General features: G+C 34.8%; 1 protein-coding gene across 6 annotated transcripts in view; it reads left to right on the forward strand.

Annotated features, from left to right (window-relative positions):
• LOC136038677 (copper-transporting ATPase 1-like) overlaps positions 1-19,768 on the forward strand; it is a 268,609-nt gene that overhangs the window by 135,236 nt on the left and 113,605 nt on the right. The window lies entirely within an intron of this gene.

The following is a 19,768-nucleotide window of genomic DNA, read 5'->3' on the forward strand; positions in this document are numbered from 1 at the left end:
AACTCTAAAAAATGGAATTTTGGTACCAATAGCTACATCAAAAGAATTGCATTTTAATGCTGATTTTAAATATATAAGTTTCATCAAGTTTAATCTTACCCATCAAATGTTACGAGCCTGAAAAAATTTGCGTTATTTTAGAAAATAGGGGGAAACACCCCCTAAAAGTCATTGAATCTTAACGAATCTTAAATCACACTATCAGATTCAGCGTATCAGAGAACCCTACTGTAGAAGTTTCAAGCTCATATCTACAAAAATGTGGAATTTTATATTTTTGCCAGAAGGCAGATCACGGATGCGTGTTTATTTGTTTGTTTCTTTGTTTTTTGTTTTTTTTTAATTTTCTTCCAGGGGTGATCGTATCGACCCAGTTGTCCTAGAATGTTGCGAGAGGGCTCATTCTAACGGAAATGAAAAGTTGTAGTGCCCTTTTTAAGTGACCAAAAAAATTGGAGGGCACCTAGGCCCCCTCCCACGCTAATTATTTTCCCAAAGTCAACGGATCAACATTCTGAGATAGCCATTTTATTCAGCGTAGTATAAAAACCTTATAACTATGTCTTTGGGGACGACTTACTCCCCTACAGTCCCCATGGGAGGGGTTACAAGTTCAAAACTTTGACCAGTGCTTACATATAGTAATGGTTATTAGGAAGTGTACAGGCTTTTTCAGGAGGATTTTTTGGTTGGAGGCAGGGGTTGAGAAGAGGGGGATATGCTGGGGGAACTTTCCATCTAGGAATTTGTCATGGGGGAAGAAAATTTCCATGAAGGGAGCGCAGTATTTACTAGCATTACTTAAAAAAACAATGAAAAAATAAATATGGAAAAGTTTTTTTTTTCAGCTGGAAGTAAGCTGCAGCATTAAAACTTAAAACGAACAGAAATTATTACCCATATGAGGGGCTCACCTCCTCCTAATACCTCGCTCTTTACGCTAAAGTATTTTTAGTAATTTCAACTTATTTATTCTGCGGCTTTTGTGATTCAGGGGTCATTTTTAATGAATTGGGACAAAATTTAAGCTTTAGGGTAAAGAGCGAGGTACTGACGAGGGGGCGAACCCACTCATATATGTAATTAAAACATGAGAATACAAAAATTCTTTGCGTAAGCTAATTTATAAGTTACGTATATCTTTTACTTATAAAAAGATTCGTAAAAAAATTAAAAGTTCTAGTTGCCTTTTTAATTAACCGAAAATTGGAGGGCAACAAGGCTTCCTCCTCCGCTCTTTTTTTCTCAAAATCATTCGATCAAAATTATGAGGCGGAGAGCCAAAATCAAAACATGCATTGATTCAAAAACGTTCAGAAATTAAATTAAAAAAAAAACAAGTTTTCTAAATGAAAGTAAGGAGCGACATTAAAACTTAAAACGAACAAAAATTACTCCGTATATGAAAGGGGCTTTTCCTTCTCAACGCCCCGCTCTTTACGCTAAATTTTTTCACCGTTTTAAAATGTAGAGTTAAGAGAAAGAATCAAACTTTAGCGTAAAGAGCGGGGCGTTGAGAAGGAAAAGTCCCTTTCATATACGGAGTAATTTCTGCTCGTTTTAAGTTTTAATGTCGCTCCTTACTTTCATTTAAAAACTTGTTTTTTTTTAAATTTAATTTTAAGAAGGACTGGTTTATGTTTAGGAAGGCTACTGCAATTTTGGACCAGGAATCTATTGCGACCTATTGTTCTTGCTACTTTTCAAATAATTAATTAGAAAAATTTCGCACATATTAACTGCTATCTGGTGAGTTCTAATTGCTCTCCTTCTGCATTTGCTTCATTTTCTTCAGAAGCAGAGCCTTTAGCCTTTTTTGTTTTGGTTAGTATATACTCTGATGATTCGACATATAGATATAAAATGGATTAAAAGGCTACACGCTCTGAAGGGCAGACAACGTCGCCACCTTAAGGATTTATTGTTGTTTTAATAATTAATTTCTTTCTGTTTGGTAATATTTTTGCCCAATAAGCACCTCCCTACTCCCTACTCCTCCCTACCATTTGTCCAGTTTGATTATTTTGTGGATAGTGTTTAATTGTACTTTTTGGGTTTAAAAGTTATATTTGAAAGTACTCTTAAGAAAGTACTACTTAAGAATCGCCTCTTTGCAACTGAAGCCTTTAGAAAAACCGAGTGTTTCGATAATACTAACGAAAGCAGCCAAATAAAAGACTTGGCTTTTGTTGGTTTTCGTTTTAAGGAAATTTTTTCTGGTCTACTGATTTCAGCCGTTTGATTGGTGTTTTTTTTTTCTCTGGCCAGTGATAACTCTGCTAATAGGAATTTTAGCTTACTATTTACTGTGATTTCACAATAAAGTACTGAAAAGTTACGCATAAACCTCATATTTATTTGTTTTGTTTGAGTGACTGTTTAAAAATTTTGGGGTTGGGGAGAATGCTAACTATTTACTAGTTATATTTTCGTTCGTTTAGCTGTAGGTATTATGGTTTCCTTTGAAGAGCTAAAACAGCCCAGCAACCCATACTACAGCCTAAAAGTCTCAGTCTATAATTACGAATTTAGTAAGCCAATAAGGAAGTTTTGGTCTTTTATTTGTTGCTTTTATTTTTCATCAAGCTCTTTCCAACTGCATGCACTCCACACTGCCCTGGCATTCGCCGCAGGAGCATGATTATCTCCCATAAGCCTTTTAATTGGTGTTCCTAGTACTTCTATCTGGAATTCCGTACCAAGAGACGAATGTGCTTTCAGATATCTTCCTAGGCATGGCTGGACAATATTCGTATACACGCCACTCAAAGTACCTGTAGTAAAAGTTCTACTATTGAAGCCTCTTGGCTACTTCAACTTATAATCCCTCCTCCAGAATTAGTTTTTTTTCTTCTACTACTGATAGTCACTACAGCATCAAGCCACCTGAGGCTAACACAGCTGTGCACAGTCCTCCTCCACTCCTATCCATTCAAAGCTTCACTCTCCATTCCTTCTTGCAATTACAGTTTACTTTAAATTATTCCTTTATGATCTTTTACTCTTTGGAGACAGCCGGCTTTTCGTTTGGCCTCAGATGAATGGGCAAAAAAGCACAATCTTTGGCAATCGGTCATCCTTCTATAAAACATGCCCCATCCGTCCCAACCTTTCTTTTATACCCTAGAAAGTGGAATCGGAACAAATTTCACAGAATTTAAGAGAGAAAAAACGGATATAATTTAACAAAAAAGACTTAAAATAATAAAAATCCGAATAGTTCGACTCAATGGCTTTTATCAACAGGAAAAAAAGTTAAAATTAAATTAGATTAAGCGCAACATATAAAGAAAAATACGAAACAAAAAACAACAAAAAAAGTTTTTAAGATGTAAAACTTATTTACTTGTTTTTTTTTGTGTGTTTGTTTTTTGTTTTGTCTTTTTATTTTTATGTCGCTTTGTAATTTAGTTTAACTTTAGCTTTTTTCTCGTTAATAAAGGCTCCCGAACATGGAGTCGAAATATTCGGAATTTCATTGTTTAAAAATTTTTTCACTGTTTTATTTAAAATGTACCCGGTTTTTCTCTATTAAACTCTGTAAATAGGAAAGCAGCGTTGTCTAAGAAGTTATAAGTAGGTTTTAAGCCCAGCTTGTTTTTCGACATACGGTCAGTCTAAAAAGTACCTAAACCTATTCATGGACGATTCCTCTGCAACACATTTAACAAATCTTTCTCTGCCTTTCGAAGCACCTGCTTTCCAGAACCCTACCTGACTGTCTTCATTATGGTAGCCTTCAATTTCCTAATCTTGGTTCACAGAGTGTTTCTATTCTTGCAAGCTTTTTTAACTGTGAAAAAAAGAAAAGAATATTGGATGGAGTGTGTTTCAGCCAATTATCAAATTCAACTTTCGAATGGGATCAGCTTTTGCACTAACAAGCACCTAGGCCTGGATGGATATCAAGACTTGAACTAAAACACTATTGTAGTAGTGTGAAAAATTTATTCTTTGTTAATTGGTACAAAATGAAATTATTAGATAGTTCCCTAACTCCCACAAGTAAAAAAGAAAGCTATTGTCACTATCAAGATTCTTCGGTTATTTGCTTCAGCTCTTTGCTAAGTTATTTAAACTGATTAAAAAATAAAGAAGGTCTCAAGTTGGTCGCAGAGTCTTTTTGCCAAGCTTGGAACTTTGAAAAGTGTCTGAATACGTGTCCATTTCATGTCGAAACTGTTTAGCCTTCTTGAAGTTTCTTTGGATTAACGAGTCTTGAAAACTTTGCTTTCCAATTTACTCAGACCTAGGGAATCGTGTACAGGTCTTGACACTTTTAGCTCTTGGTTCAGAATAGAAAGCAAAAAGTTGTTCAATTTCAGGTAGTAACTTGAAAGGTAAATGCGACTAAAGCCAGGTCTTTTCATTTTCTTTTTTTAAGGCAGTGTAGGTTATCGTCTATCAACTTGTCATGACTCCTGTTTCAAAATCTCTAAACAGATGCAACACGATATAAAATTGGATTTTTGAACTAAGACCATTGCAAAATGAAAAAAAAAAAATGTCAGAACAGTGAAAATTCATGAAAAAATAAATTAAGAAAAAAACTTGATTATGAAGGTTGAAATTAAGAGAAATTAAGAAGGTTAATTCCCACTACATAAGAAAAAAAAAATCTAAATTTCGGGAAAACACATAAGTTTTCATCTTTATGGATGTCTCTCTATTACTCTTGGCTCTAGATAAATATGCTGCACAGAAGCTGCACTCAGTAAGATCGTATGCCATCTGCTCATCATATTTAATTCTTCCTCTTTGAACGTTCATCAATTGAAATAACTGATGAGCCAAATTTTCATTCTTACAAGTACACTCTCCTTTATTTACTCTCAAAATTTAAACACGCTCCTCCCAAGTCTAAAAGACGTATCTCAAGAAACTTATTTATTATTTAATTTTATGTCACTAATCTGACGATATTTTTAAATGCCCTAATTTGAAGTGATTTATTTTCAAGTTAAGGTAATCGATTAAGAATATCTTGAACTGGAAAAAAAAAAAAAAAAAACTGGAAAAAGAGATTTTAAACACCTATAGATGCAATTGGGTGGGATCTCTGGAACTTATTTCGTCTTTGCTGACACCAAAAGATAGGCGAACAGATACTAATTTAGTTTTGTTTAAACTTTTCTTACTGACCACTGAAATTTTTTGGTATCAGACAAGACAAAACAAAAGTAAACATTCTAAGTTTAAATACCGCATCGATTAAAAATTAATTTTACCTAGGTCTTTTTCGTTGTAAAGAATTAGAGTCAAACCAGAAAGAAAGAAGTCTCCAAATCTTGTCACATAAATTTTATTAATGTAAATTTAAAATAGCTTAGTGTAAATAAGGATTTCTGAAGATTTCCGAAAAATGACTATTGTTTGGATTGTTTTATAGGATTTGCAACTATGTGGTAGCATTTTTGGAACCAGTTTTGAGCAGGTTTTGAGTGATTTGTACCTATTTAGCACGATTTTAAGCGGGTTCTGAAACAAAGCAGTGAAAAAAATCACTTTTTTGCTGATATAATTATCATGTTTTGAACTGAGGTACCCTTGAAACAGTTAGATTTCTATTGGAATCTGTGTTTGACCCATGTTTCGCATTCAATAAAAAAAAAAAAAAAAAAAAAAAAAAAAAAAAACAAAAAAAAAAAAAAAAAAAAAAAAAAAAAAGCAGAATGAAAGCTTCTCATTAAAAAACAAAGCTTATTCTTTCAAATAATTGAGTCGTATTCTGTGAAAATAGCTCCAACCATTTCCCCCATGTAATGTCTTGCTGCTATCAAAATATGCCTGACCAATAATCCAATGACTAAATAAACCCAAATCTCTATTTAGAGATGTATTATTTAGATTTCGCTTGATTTTAATTGCTTCTCGGACAATTTGTTTGATTCCTATGTTGAACAATAAATTTAACAATAATACATCTCTAATTAGAGACTCAAATGAGTACATGCTCAACCCTATGTGCACAAAATTGATTATAGAAAGGGTTTAGTACAAAATAAGATAAAATGTACTTGCTTCTAAAATGAATGCAAGATTAGCAGCACAAATCGCAATAAGGAATTTTTCCAATTTTACATCAATTCCAGCAGAATGAATGAATCAACTTTTTTTTGTCTGTCTGGGCTGAACCTATGTGATTTCATGGGATTTGAGCAAACTGAGACTTTTTCAAAATTTACTCTGTGATTTTCCTTTCAAAATACGTGATTTTTGATTGTTTATATATATATATATATATATGTTTATATAATGTATTTCACTCATGACAGTTGCTGCAAATATAGCTGAAATATTCGATTAGGTTGTATTAACTGTTGTTATTCACCGTTATAACAAATTTTCTCAATATCTTCTCTTGTTGTATAAAATAAAGCATTGACTCTATATATAGCCAAAGAGTCGGAAAACAAACATAAAAAAGTGCACCGTATACTTTTTGAGAAGACGGAGAAAATACATCTCACCCTCCACCAAAAACATGAGATTTTAAGTCTTTTTAATTCGTCTCCCAAGACTCGATCCCTCAGCCGTGAGATAAAGCAGGGTAGGGCTTGCCAAATAATTTGCTGCCTTTTAGTAAAATTTACTGACTATGCAGGCTCTATAATTAGAAATAATCACTTGCCTGCAGGCTTCAGGCTTAGAACACAAAAGTGTATGATCTGTTGTCACTATCAGAAACATAAGGACACCTCAGTTAAGATTAATGTCTGTTCGGAGACCACTTACCGTTGTACAACATCTAATAATTATTTTCAAAACGGTAATTGGCTATGATTTACTGACATTACTAATTATATAGAATAATATGTGTTTGCTAACTGTTTACTTTCTCTGCTGCCATGTGAAACGGGCATTCTTCCGTCTTTTAGAATTCAGACGCAAGAAATAGAAGCATTTTATACAAGTTCAGCTGATAGCTTCGTTTTAATGAAAATTGCCTAAAAATTGAGTTTCATGAGTCGTGTATTTTATGTTTAGCGACGCAGAATTGCCGCACAATAAAGAATTGAAATGATAAACACCTTTCTAGAATTGATCTTGTCTTGCTCGTAACTCTATATTTCTCTTTCTGCTTTTTATCTTCTCTGAGAAAATATCAGCTTTTGTGGCTGAGTGTCTCAGATGCAAAGTGATCAGCTCCTTAGAAACGGAAAACTCTTAAAATAATCTAAAGGGAAAAATAACTGTACTATTTTGCTGCTTTTAATTACATTGTAGTAATCATCTGACGGACAAAATGCCTAAGATCTTTTACTGATCCTTTGACAATGTTGGGTGCTCTCTAGTATTAGTAAAATTCGACATTTTGGCGTCTAAAAAAAGTAAATTTATTTTGAAGGACTCAGGGGTAAATTTTAAATTTTAGGAGAAATTTTTATATGGATCGCACTGACTTGTGCATCAAACGAATCAAATACTCTGAGGCTAAAAACTCTCTGAAGATTTCATATGTAGCCTACATTTTATCAATTCCGTTTATGAACCACCTTCGTCTTCAGCTTTGGCTTCCTAGTGTAAAATGTGTTGACTCATTTTGTTTCGTTAGTTTCATTCCTGCGTTCTCGGAGGTAAATAATTATATTCCTTTGCTCTAGATAACTGCCATTTCTTATCATCAAATGCAGTCTATTTCTCAAGAACATCCTTATGGCTAGGAGTTCCAACTTGAGTATTTTCCTTTGTTCTAGTGCTTTTAGCCTCCACAGCTGATGACGAATGTTATGGAGGATCTCCTTGAACTGCTTTTGGAGGCGCTATGATTTCAATGCCTTACGGATATTAATTCTGTTGAATTTTCTCTCTTGTGGATGGTGCTTTATTTTCAAAGTTTATGGCATGTATTATTAACCTTCTCTGAAATTCTGCTTAAATAAAGCCATTGAAGAGGCTCTTGAAGTCAAATATCTTTAAGCATTCAATTCATGATATATTAGATTCTGCAATACAGAAGAGTTGCCAAAATTACATTTCAGGAGAGGCAAAACTCACTTGGGAAGGGGTCTAGCTATATGGAAGGTCTTGATGTACAAATAAAGAGTACATTTCACGCAGATAACTTCGAAGACTACGCTGCCTTTCCATGACGAAAATATAACAGTTCAAAATAGGGATGAAACTTTTTTTTCAATGAGGTTTTACTGCTTCACTGTTGATAAAAAAAAGTTTTAAAAAGTTGAGAAAGTTTTACTGCTAATGATGGAAATTGTGTATAATAATAATAATTTATTCCAGAAAAAGCACATGGGCCATAGGAAAATTACATAACAAAAAACAAACAACAAATTAACTGAATTAAATTAATACTGTTTAAAGAAAACACTCCCGATGTGCCGCTGCAATCCTTACAAATCTTGCTATCCTTTTAATACTCAGGAAATTTGTCTCTTTCATTCTATTTACCATCCATATCTCATTCAATTTTTCTTTACCATACATCTCTCGCCTCCAATCATTCAATTCGACACATTCACACAAAAAATGTATTAAACTTTCATCCTGAGATCCACACATAGGACAAGCAATAGATTCTACCTTCTCCCCTTTTCTCCCTTGATACTTTCTTTTCTCCTCAATCAAAAATCCATTTCCCCTTCAATCCAAATAAGCCTTCAAATCCTGTCTACTTAACCCAGCCTTCCAAAATACCTCCTCCTCCTCCAACTACCCTTTATCTGTCTATACAATTTTAACGACCCTGAACGATCCAGACTTGCCCACCATATCTGTATTTCTTGGTTCTTCAACCTCTCTTGTACCTCCCTTATTACTATTTCCTCCATACCCATAATCCCCTTTCCTTCATTCCACCATTCCCCTAATCCACACTTATCTAAGATATCCTTAATCTCCGCCGGCCACCCTGTTTTACTTTTCTGTCTCAACGCCTCTAAGTATGCTGCCTTTGCTACCGTAAATCTCTGCATACCCAGTATCCTAACCCAATATCTCACCATGGTCACTAGCCTCATAGATCGCAGCGATACTAGCCCTAAATCCCCCTGGATTACTAAATTACTAAACGAATCCCATAGTCCTAACATCCTCTTATAATATCTCATGATAACCACCTCAAGTTTTGGACCTTTCCGATAGTTCCAGATCTCTGCTCCATAATGCATCGCCGGTACTATCTTACTTGTCCAAATCCTCTTATGTACTCTAATATCTCTCACCCGTCTAAGACTACTCCTCGCTATTTCACCGCTAATATACCTCCCCCTTGCATTCGCTAGATCCAGATGCCCACTGAATTTCCTATTACTAGTAAACTTTACCCCAAGATAAAGAAATTCATTATTCACTGGTATAGTTTCACCTTTAAAGAAAAAATTCACATCTTCACTTTCCATGGCTTTACGACCAAATACCATCACCACTGACTTCGATGTGTTCAGGACTAACTTCTTCTCTTCCAAATAAACCTCCGTAATCTCTAATAATTGTTGCAGTTTCTCCTTTGTTTCAGCCAGTAATACGATGTCGTCAGCAAATAGTAGTAAGCACAGTTTAAGCCAATCTATCGATATCATTGGTGCATTGTTCTTAACGAAGAATTCATTGGCATCATTTAAATAAAGGCTAAACAATTTCGGTGACAGCACACATCCCTGCTTTAGTCCCAATAAAGATTACACCGGAGTTGAGCACTTTCCCGCCACTTTCACTACTAACTTCACGTACTTGTACATTTCGCACAGCAACAGTACAAAATAGTGAGGCAGTCCTAAAGATAACAGGTTTAACCTTAACAGGTTCCTATCCACATTATCATATGCTCCTTTCAGGTCTAAAAAAGCTGCAAATAACCTCCCCCCTTTTCCTTTCCTATACTTCTCTACCAAAACTCTCAAAGTAAAAATATGACCTACTGCACTATGGTTTTTTCTAAACCCTACCTGGAAAGGGGATAACAGTTCCTTTACATCCAACCACTTCCCTAATCTTGATTCTATAACCTTGCAGAAAATCTTACTCATCACATTTCCTAAACTAATTATTCTATAATTACTATGTTCCTGCCTGTTACCTTTTTTAAAAATTGGTATTCCTACTGACACATTCCACTGATCAGGCCATTTCCTTTTTTCAGTCACAAAACTGAAAACTGCTGCTAAAACTGGTACTAGAACTGTTTTCCCTATTTTCCAAATTTTTGCTGGTATTCCATCCACCCCCGGCGCCGAAGATCCCTTCATTCCTTTTAAGCTTGCCCAAACTTCCTCTACCTTGATCGGTTCTAATAGACTATAATCCTCTTGTCTTAAGGGGAAACCATTCTGCTCTCGTAGCTCCTCTGCTAAACTCCCTATACCGTCTCCATATTGCTCCCTTTTGCTAGAGTCCTGCTCCAGGTATGTTTTCCACGACTCAGCTGGAGGTATGTGTTTGTCGTTGGCCTTGAATTCCCGCCTTACTTCACTCCAAAACTGTTTTGGGTCTTTTGACAAGTATTCCTCGCTGATCTTTATAGCCCTAATCTCTTCTACTTGTTTTTTTTCTCATTTTATTAGCCTCTTGTAGATTTTTCTCTCTGTTCGGTACTCCGATAAGTGTTTATTCATTTCCTGGTCATTTCCTCATCAAAGAATTCGTTTGTATTTCTCACCATCTCCTTCTTATTTGATATTCCACTGCATTTCTGATATACTTCTTCTGATATTTCTTCCACGGCTTCTTCTAAATTCCCTTCTCCCAGTATATATATGCATTCCTCCGCCATTTTCTGCATCTGTTCACTTTCCAACAATTTTTTCAAACGGTTTTCCTCCATACAATCTGCCCTAATCTGCTGCTCCATTACCTTCCTACCCTTATCTTCCATCTTTCCCTCATTCCTCCAACTATATCTCTCACCCTCTATCTCATTCATCCATTTCTTCGCCTGTCCTGCCTTCATGACTACCTCTATTGGCTGATGGTCTGATCCTACAACATCCATAACATAAAAATCCAAACAATTTTCCCATAACCTCATATCAACCATAATATAATCAATCACGCTAGGCTTCCCCGAACCAAAGCACGTAAAATCTCCCCTTTCATGATCTTTTTCCCACCCTTCCATTCAAAATTATCAACCGACCCTCATTACAAAAATTTATCAACTTATGTCCCCACCTATTTTTCCTCCTAGTTTCATCTTTGTTTGTCCTACCTTTCGGACATCTATTTCTTCCATACCATTCAACCATACTCTCCATTCCTGATAAACAAGGGTTGCCAAGATCCACCTGTGTGTCTTCAACTTCCGTACTCGTACCCGTGTAGGCGTTGAAATCACCTAGTAATACAAAAAAATGGTCACTGAACAGCTCAACATAATTAACATACTCCTCAATTAATATGTCCCATGTATATTCATTCATATAAGAACTATTTTCAGGGGCATATATACACAGCCTATAACATACCTCTTATCCCACATGGACATTTGTAACCACACTATATTTTCTGACGCACTTAATAGCCTATGGATGCTATCAAATATATCATCCCGGATCAATATCGCTATCCCCCCATAATGTCGACCATTACTCGATTTATTTCTCACTCTTTCAAAAACATTGTACCCTTCAACACTTAATGGGTTTTTCCCATCACTCCATGTTTCTACTAGTCCAACTATATCTTTCTTGTCATTATCAATACACGCTTCCTTCAACAGACTACTTAGTTTTGTCGATGAAAACCCTTGTATATTCCCATGCACCATACGTACTACCCTTTCACTAGAATTTTCACTATGGCCCCCCGTTTCCTATTCATCACCAACAGTTACTATAGTCCCTTGACTCGGCTGTTCTCTTGACACGCTTTCACCATCACTTGCCCTCACCTCAAGACCACTGCCCTCAATTGGTGCTTCCTGGTTGAGCACTCCCACTAATCGTGACTTTCTGATAGGCTGATTTTGATCGTCACTTGGACTTATTATCCTAGCATGGTCGCGTTTGGCCCGTAGTTCAGGCATCCTGGACCACATATATGTCCGAAATATCCAGTTAAAAATTTCATATTTGTGTCGCTGTCAATTAAAAGATTTCATCCCTATTGTGAACTGTTATATTTTCGACATTTAACGTCCAATTTTCTCCACCTCTCTGGGGAAGTTTAACCTACAGCCCCCATCGAATTGTCAATTATTGTTAAAGAGGCTTTCATTTGGCTTTTTTTTAAAGAGATACTTTGATTCTTATGCCTTGAAGATGTTAATCTGATTTAATTTTCTCTCTCTAAGCAACAAATTTCGTAATGATAGGGAGACCAAGGGTGCCTGATGTACCGCTAGTCCTTTACCTGGCCTAATCACTAGGTCCTTTGCCTTTGTTGAACGTTTGATTGAAGTAATCAACAAGGAATCGTCTTTTATGGAGCTGTGCAATAGATGTGATGGATATTCTGCACTGAACAAAGCTATTTTCATTTTCTCGTTCCTGTTTTTTTTTTACCTTCAAGTAATCAGGACGAGATGTTCTTCTCGTTGCTTTGACAAACGATGTTGCAAATAGAGAAATCTTTTAAGAAGGAGGATGCTATTCTAGAAGACAGTCTTTGCAAAATTTAATCATGTCTTTAAAACTAGTAGTTAGTCCTCACTGGTAAAACACTTTCCTCTTGTGGCCCTATTCGTGACCTTTTGGAGCGGTGCCATGTGAGTTTTGGGAGCCCTTTTATAAATATTTTATGACTTAGAAACTGAGTCTTAACCAAAGTGTTTTTGTCACTTGGGAGCCTGTAATGTTGGCTTCACCTGGAAATCAGTTCCTATGTACTTACCAGAGGGTTAGACATTTCTCAAATTCAATGTATTCTTGAAGGATACAAAGCAAAAATGAGAATTAAGAAGATTGTTATGTTTTGTTATTAGGGAGAAAACGAGAACTAAGAAGATTATGTATGGCTACAATTTCATCAAAAAACTTTAAAAAGTACTTAGATACTAAAAAGCAAACAATTCATCTTCTTCTACAGAATATTTTTTTTTTTACAAAACATCCCTGGGATGGGAACGAAATGAAAAATACATGTTGGGTTTCTCTTATGAGAGTTAAAAATAAATGAATATTTAGTTAAGAATCGCTGAACCACCAGGACTGTCATAAACACTTCGGCTGGGCATCAACCAGGGCCTACGGCTGTCACTACACATCTGTAGTATGGCGTCAGTCTTATCTTTACAAGAGTAATATGTACTTTGAAATCGAGCAAAATGCAAAGGTCGAAATCATTACATCACTCCCGTCCGAGTCATCTGGATATTTTATTTTTATTTTGGTAAAGATTTTTAAGGTTAAGTTACGTTTCCTTATTTTAATGCTTTCAAGATTGTATGTATGAATTTGTTTCTTGCTTGAATAGCTCTAGCATTTTATTCAGCGATCAGAATGGAATACGGAGACATACTTAATCCGACCCGTTAACTTTATGTACATTTGACTTCGTCAAATTACCAAGCTAAACAGTTCCTCTACATTAAAGTATAAAATACATTTTATTTTCATAATTGTTGTCAGGCTTATATGGGAATGAATTATTTCGTCACGTTCTGCTTCTAAACATTCAAATTTTGGATCCTTTTAGCTTCTTTTCTTGTCCTATTATCCACTTGTACTTAAGATCTTTTGATTAGAAACCAATCTGAAACTTTGATCGAATTAGCTTCCTTTTCGGATATTGGCTGTCTCTTCTTGATTAAGAAAGTCATCAAACCTTAAAAGACAAAGGAAGCTTTTATATTTTGTAGACCCCTCCCCTCAGTTTTATTTCCTTCTTGAAGCTTTAATGATGAGAAACGTTAGTCAAGTTGAAAAAAAGGCCTCGCTAGCATTTTATAGTTTATTTTCTTTGGAATCAAATTAATATTAGAAAATAAATTAATGAAATGTAATCTTAGTTCCAGTAAATCGAAGAGATATCTGTTGAAATTTGGTTGTATTGATAGCCAAGTTTCCGTGATTCCGTGATTAACCTTAATTGTGGCTACACCTGTGCATCTAACCTGTATAAAGGGAATACAACTACTGACAGGATTTTCATAGCAAAATAAAACTGAATAAATTATAAAAAGTCTTATATTACAAAAAAAATACATGTTTATATGGTGTCATTAGTATTCTGAGTACGGGATGGGGGTAACTCTAAAAATATTGTCCTGGACCGGATCTAGGGGAAGGGGAAAAGCGCCCCAAGTGGTACGTCCGGAGCGGCAAAAGAAGCTGAAATTGCAATAATTATTGGCATATTTACTATATTGATGGTGGAGCAAGGGTGCCAAAGTCTAAATTCCCCCCCCCCTATGATAAAAAACCTAAATCTGGCTCAGAATTCTTCTCCTGGCTAGGCTATTGATTAATGTTGTACTTCCGAGGCAATGATTTTAGGGACACAAACAAATTTATGCTTCTCGCAGTCTCGATTTTTTATTCATTGCTGGTTTGGTTTTCAGTTTGCTTTTTTATCTTCTCACTTTTATTGGCAATAATTATTTCAGGGGCTAAAAGACCAAGACAAAACTAAGAAATAAGCTATACATAGCTTATTTCTTAGTTTTGTCTAGGAAACAGGTAACCTGTTTATAAAACAGGAAACAGGTTTTATAATTGAACAGGGAACCTGCTCAAGCTGATTCGTTCTTTCATTTACATTCATAATCATACATTTTCTCCCTTCCATCAAATCTGTGAATGAACAGTGGTGAATCAAGAGTGTTGGGGTGAGGGTTGGATGGCCACTCTAAGAGGGGCTGTGATAAGGTGCGAGATAAGAGTAAGGTCTGAACTTATAATGATAAGTCACAGGATTAATGAATTTGGCTATAAAGAACAAATAAAACATCATAATTATGATTAGTGATTCTGCTTACCAAAAAGCCCACTCTAGTGGTATATTTTCTTTACATTTTTTGACAATGCAAATTCTTTTTACAGTACAATATTTATTAATTGAATATTTTCTTATAAAATCTATTTTTCAAGTATTTTTACAATATAAAATAGAAACTAGATTATTTTTTTCCTTCTTTGACATTTCTTCTCAATCTACATCGACATGTTATTTATTTAAATGACTGCAAATACATATTTCAATAAATGTTAAGTACGGATCCTAACATAGTTCTAACTCAAGACATCGAGTTCTTTTTTAAGAACTACTTTTAATGCATATATAACAACATATATGCCACCTTGTTACCTTCTAAAAGTTAACGAGATATCTACAAATTATTAGACTTTTTAATTCATCACTTCTGGGAGGGGACTGTCCCCAGGAATACGCTGTAGAAAACTATCCTCAAAGTTTGGGTTGACTGGTGCTGACCTTCAACTAAATTTGTATTCTTGGTTGATTTCAATTTAATTCCCTCATGTTTCTAAAGGAATTTTTCTTTAAAATAGCGTCAAGTTGAAAATAGTTTTCTTTTTTGTTATCTTTCAGTTGAAAGCTGACTTCAATTTAAGGAACATTTCTTAGCATTTAGCTGTATACTAAAAAGTGAATTGCAATTTCAATGCTATACGAGATCTCGTTTTCTGGAAGAAAAATATGGCACTTTTGGGAACATTGAAAAACAGTTTTTCATAAACGCTGAAATATTCAACGGACATCGGTAGTAGTTTACTGATTCAAGAGTCTGTTAAGAAAAGGGAAAATTATTGCATTTTTTCCTGGATATGATGGATATTAGAAATCCATCATAAATTTCGTGTGAATGGATAGTAACAGTTTCAATAGATCCAATGGGCTGTGTGCTGAATTCTCGAGCAAGTTCAGGACTCCAGTCTTTGTGTTTCATTGCTACTGGTGTATAGGAAGCTATTATGTGCATAATTCCTTGGATAGAACCTTTATATATTTATTCGATCCGATTTCTAAAGAAAAAAAGGCAAGTCATAATTTACCTGAGAAGTTTACTTAACTCTAAGTAGACATTAAATATGCATCGGGAATTAATGACACCAGTGAAATTGCTTAGAGATGGTCTAACAAAAGCTTTCAATAAAATCGTGAATTTCTATGTGACTGAAGTGTAAAAGAAAAGGAAATCATAGTGGCAAAATCTGTTTGCAAAATGCGCTGAATAAAAAAAAAAAAAAAAAAAAAAAAAAAAAAAAAAAAAAAAAAAAAAAAAAAAAAAAAAAAAAAAAAAAAAAAAAAAAAAAAAAAAAAAAAAACAGAAAGTTAGTGAAGTATTGGGACAGCAGTCAATTAAATACGCACTAAACATTTAAAGCAAGCCCTTAAACATTTTGGAACTCAATGAACACTCAAGTGAAATTATTAAAACGCAAGGTTTTAATATATTTCACTTAAAAGGGAATGGATTAATACTTTCCAGAATGGTTTGGAAATTCTCTTTACCCAAATCTCAAGAAATAGGAAGTGCGAGAGAATTGGCGTCACTTAAATTAGCATCCTGAATTTTGAAACAACCGTTAATGATTGACTATAGGTTAAAAAAAAGAGTCAAATTTAATGTGCTGATGGTTTAGAGGGTGCCGATAAACCAAGTAGGTGACTGCTGTTTCTCTGTAAGCAATGTTAGTGGAACGAATGGAATCAACCACAGTAAGTGGTATTATCCTAATTTATCCTCTACAAGACAACCAGTTTTTCGCGATGATGAGGTAGCAATACCAACATTTCATCAACTACTAGAACTCAGTGAGGAAGAATACTGCTCCTTTGATGACTGCCCTGATAAGAATGATCAGGATCAGGAATGATTTTCATCATTTCTTCAACGTTTTAACCAAGACGGGTTGAATCACCTCGTTAGACATCTCCAACTTTCAAAAGAAGCTTTATAATTACTTTCTTCCAAACTGTACGGTAAAAATTTACTGGAGTAAGGAACCAGAATTACACTTTACCTTAAAAGAGAAAAGTATTTTTTACCCTCTTTCAATCAAGCACACAATCTTGTATTCTGTGACGATGTTAAAGGCTTTCTAGAAAAAAAATGAGTATTCTAAAATATTCTCCGAAAGACTGGTATCATTTTCAGTTGCAAGCAAAGTGTTAAGTGTGACCTTTTACACAATGGCAACAAATTTGAACCTATACCAATTATTCACTCGACGAAAATGAAAGAAAAATATTACACTGTGGTTTTAATTTTGGGAAAAAAGGTTTTCAGAGTATCAGTGACTCATGAACTTATGGTAGGACGGGGGAAAATCATCCTCCTTCCACTGCATATTTAGCTGAGCCTAATGAAGCAGTTTGTAAAGGCTCTAGATAAGAACAAACATGGTTTGCATATATAGGGAGAAAGATGCCTCGTGTGAATCCTGACAAGATTAAAACTGGTGTTTTTGATGGCCCATAAATGAAGTAATTCATAAAAGATCCTGTCCTTGTAGATTCCACGAATGAGGCTGAGCGAAAAGTATGGATATCATTTGTTGAAATTGTAAAGAATTTTTTGGGCAGCCGCAAAGCTGAAAACTATGTTACGATGGTAAATTAGATGCTACTAAGCTGCATAAATTTTGGTTGTAACATTAGCTTTGAAATTCATTCTTTACAGACCCACTTGAACTGTTTTCCAGAAAATTTAGGTGCCACCACTAAAAACGGGTGGAAGGTTTCACCAAGACATTAAGACTATGGAGGCTCGCTACCAAGGAAGATGAAAAACTCATAGGATTATAGATTACTGCTCAAGATTGAAAAGAGTATGTATATTTAATAAACCCAACAAAGTGTTTTCAAGATTGTCACGCAAAATAAACTTCTGAAGTTTAAGTAGTTTTTCTTCCATTATTAAGTTTTCAAGATTAGCTTGTGACTTTGCCTTTAGTTTAGTTTCTACAATGATGCTTGCTGCGTTTTGTTTGGTTTATTGTCTTTAAAATGAAAAATTGCTTAAGATCGATTGTTCATGTTTCCACATGTTGCTTAGTCTTTGTTTAAAATATTGTGTCTTGTCGTATCATATTTCCATACCTTAAAAATTTAAGCTCCTAACAAAAACTAATTTCATATTTGAATTCAGCTAATTAGATATAGATTAAGCAAGTACCAAAAGCTGTGGCACCAAGACCGCTGTTGCCCAGTGCAATTATTATAATTTTTAATTTAGCTCATGGGATCGAATATTTTGCCCTTTATCATGAATGTCATTGGAGATAAAAAGTGATTAGTGATAGTGCGACTGTCCCTGTGGTGTTACCACAAATAAGTGGAGAAATCAAACCAAACCTAAATTTAGTTTATTTTTAACCTACTGACGCTAATTTGATTTGTTCTTCTATTTTTTGGTCCAACCTGATATTTTGTGGACCTAGGCATTTGGTTTTGTTTTAAAATTATTTGAATCATAAAATATTTTGGGCTAGGTTAGCCTGCAACGCATAGGCCTGTTAGGAAAATGTACCCGAATAAATTTATTATACCACGTTAGCAAATTGTGGAAAAGCCAAAAAAACATCTAAACAGAAAAACTTCTATACGAAAAAAAATTCCAAAAATATTGATTGCATGGATTTTGGTGAAAAGGGTTGGAATGATGACATCACCATCGTCATTATTCCTCTTCCGTTGTTTAACAAAATCGTCATCTAAGCTCTAGCTTAGCCAGGAATAGTTATCCCTTTATTCTTTCCACAAAATGAAACAAATGAGGCTTAGTTTTCTTCTTCCATAGAGGGTTTCGTTATTCAAGAAATTGGCGAAGAAAACACATAACGATGCTTAACATACAAATGGTATTAAAGTGCTACTACTACTAACAGCTCACTGCATTACCAATCTACCTAAGGCCAAAAAGTTGTAAATTCTCCTCCATCCCAATCTATTTGAAGCTTCGCTCATTACTCCATTCAATTGAGTACCAATTTCCTTTAAACCTCCCTCAAAAATTCTTCCCAACCCATTTGAGGAAGATCCAATTTTCGTTTGGCCCTAGATAAATTGCCAAAAAGTATAAAATATAGGCTGTCTGTCATCCTTTATCCATAAGACGTAACTTAGCCTTCTTAACCTTTCTTTCACCGTAACTTTAGAAAATGGGATGGAACCATGTGGTTCATACAGCTCATTGTCTTATGTACGGTTAGTCAAACATAAGAATATCCTTGGACAAATCTTCTGGAAAGTATTTAACAAATCTTATCAACCTTCCAAAACACCAACATTTCAGAACCTTACTTGATCATATTATTACTACCACTTCTAGTGTTCCACTCTTAGTTCCCAGACCTATCTTGCTGTTCTTTCAAACATTTCAACTGTATAAAAAAAACCTGCATCTTGACTATTCTACTTGTTACAATTTCACTGCATCCACCATCTTTGCAAAAAATACTACCCGGGTAAGTGAATCTATCCAGTGATCAATCTTGTCGTTTACCTTATATCACCTATTCACTTTTTCGAGCTTATTGTCGCATCCCGAACTCTCCGAACCTAAAAAATTCATTCTTTTTGTTAATATTTTTATTTAGGTCTGCGTAATTCAAGTCCAGGAGAGCTTTATTTTTCAATATGATTCCATGCTTTCCGATAGCCTTAACTTTGTTCCTTAGGGTAAAACCCATCAAAATTTTCCGTATAAACAGAGATAGGAAACAATCCTTCCTAATTTCTCGTTTCACATCATACCGACTACGAGCCGCACTACCTGCCTAAACCGCAGAAATATTATCCACGTAAATCGCATTAACCACTTTAATGTACCTATCTGGTATATAATATTGCGTACAATACCTATTGAACTTTTCTATCATTTTAATCAAATGTCTGTTCATAGTCTATA

Source organism: Artemia franciscana, chromosome 18 (genome assembly GCF_032884065.1).
Source record: "Artemia franciscana chromosome 18, ASM3288406v1, whole genome shotgun sequence".
Classification (NCBI taxonomy): domain Eukaryota; kingdom Metazoa; phylum Arthropoda; class Branchiopoda; order Anostraca; family Artemiidae; genus Artemia; species Artemia franciscana.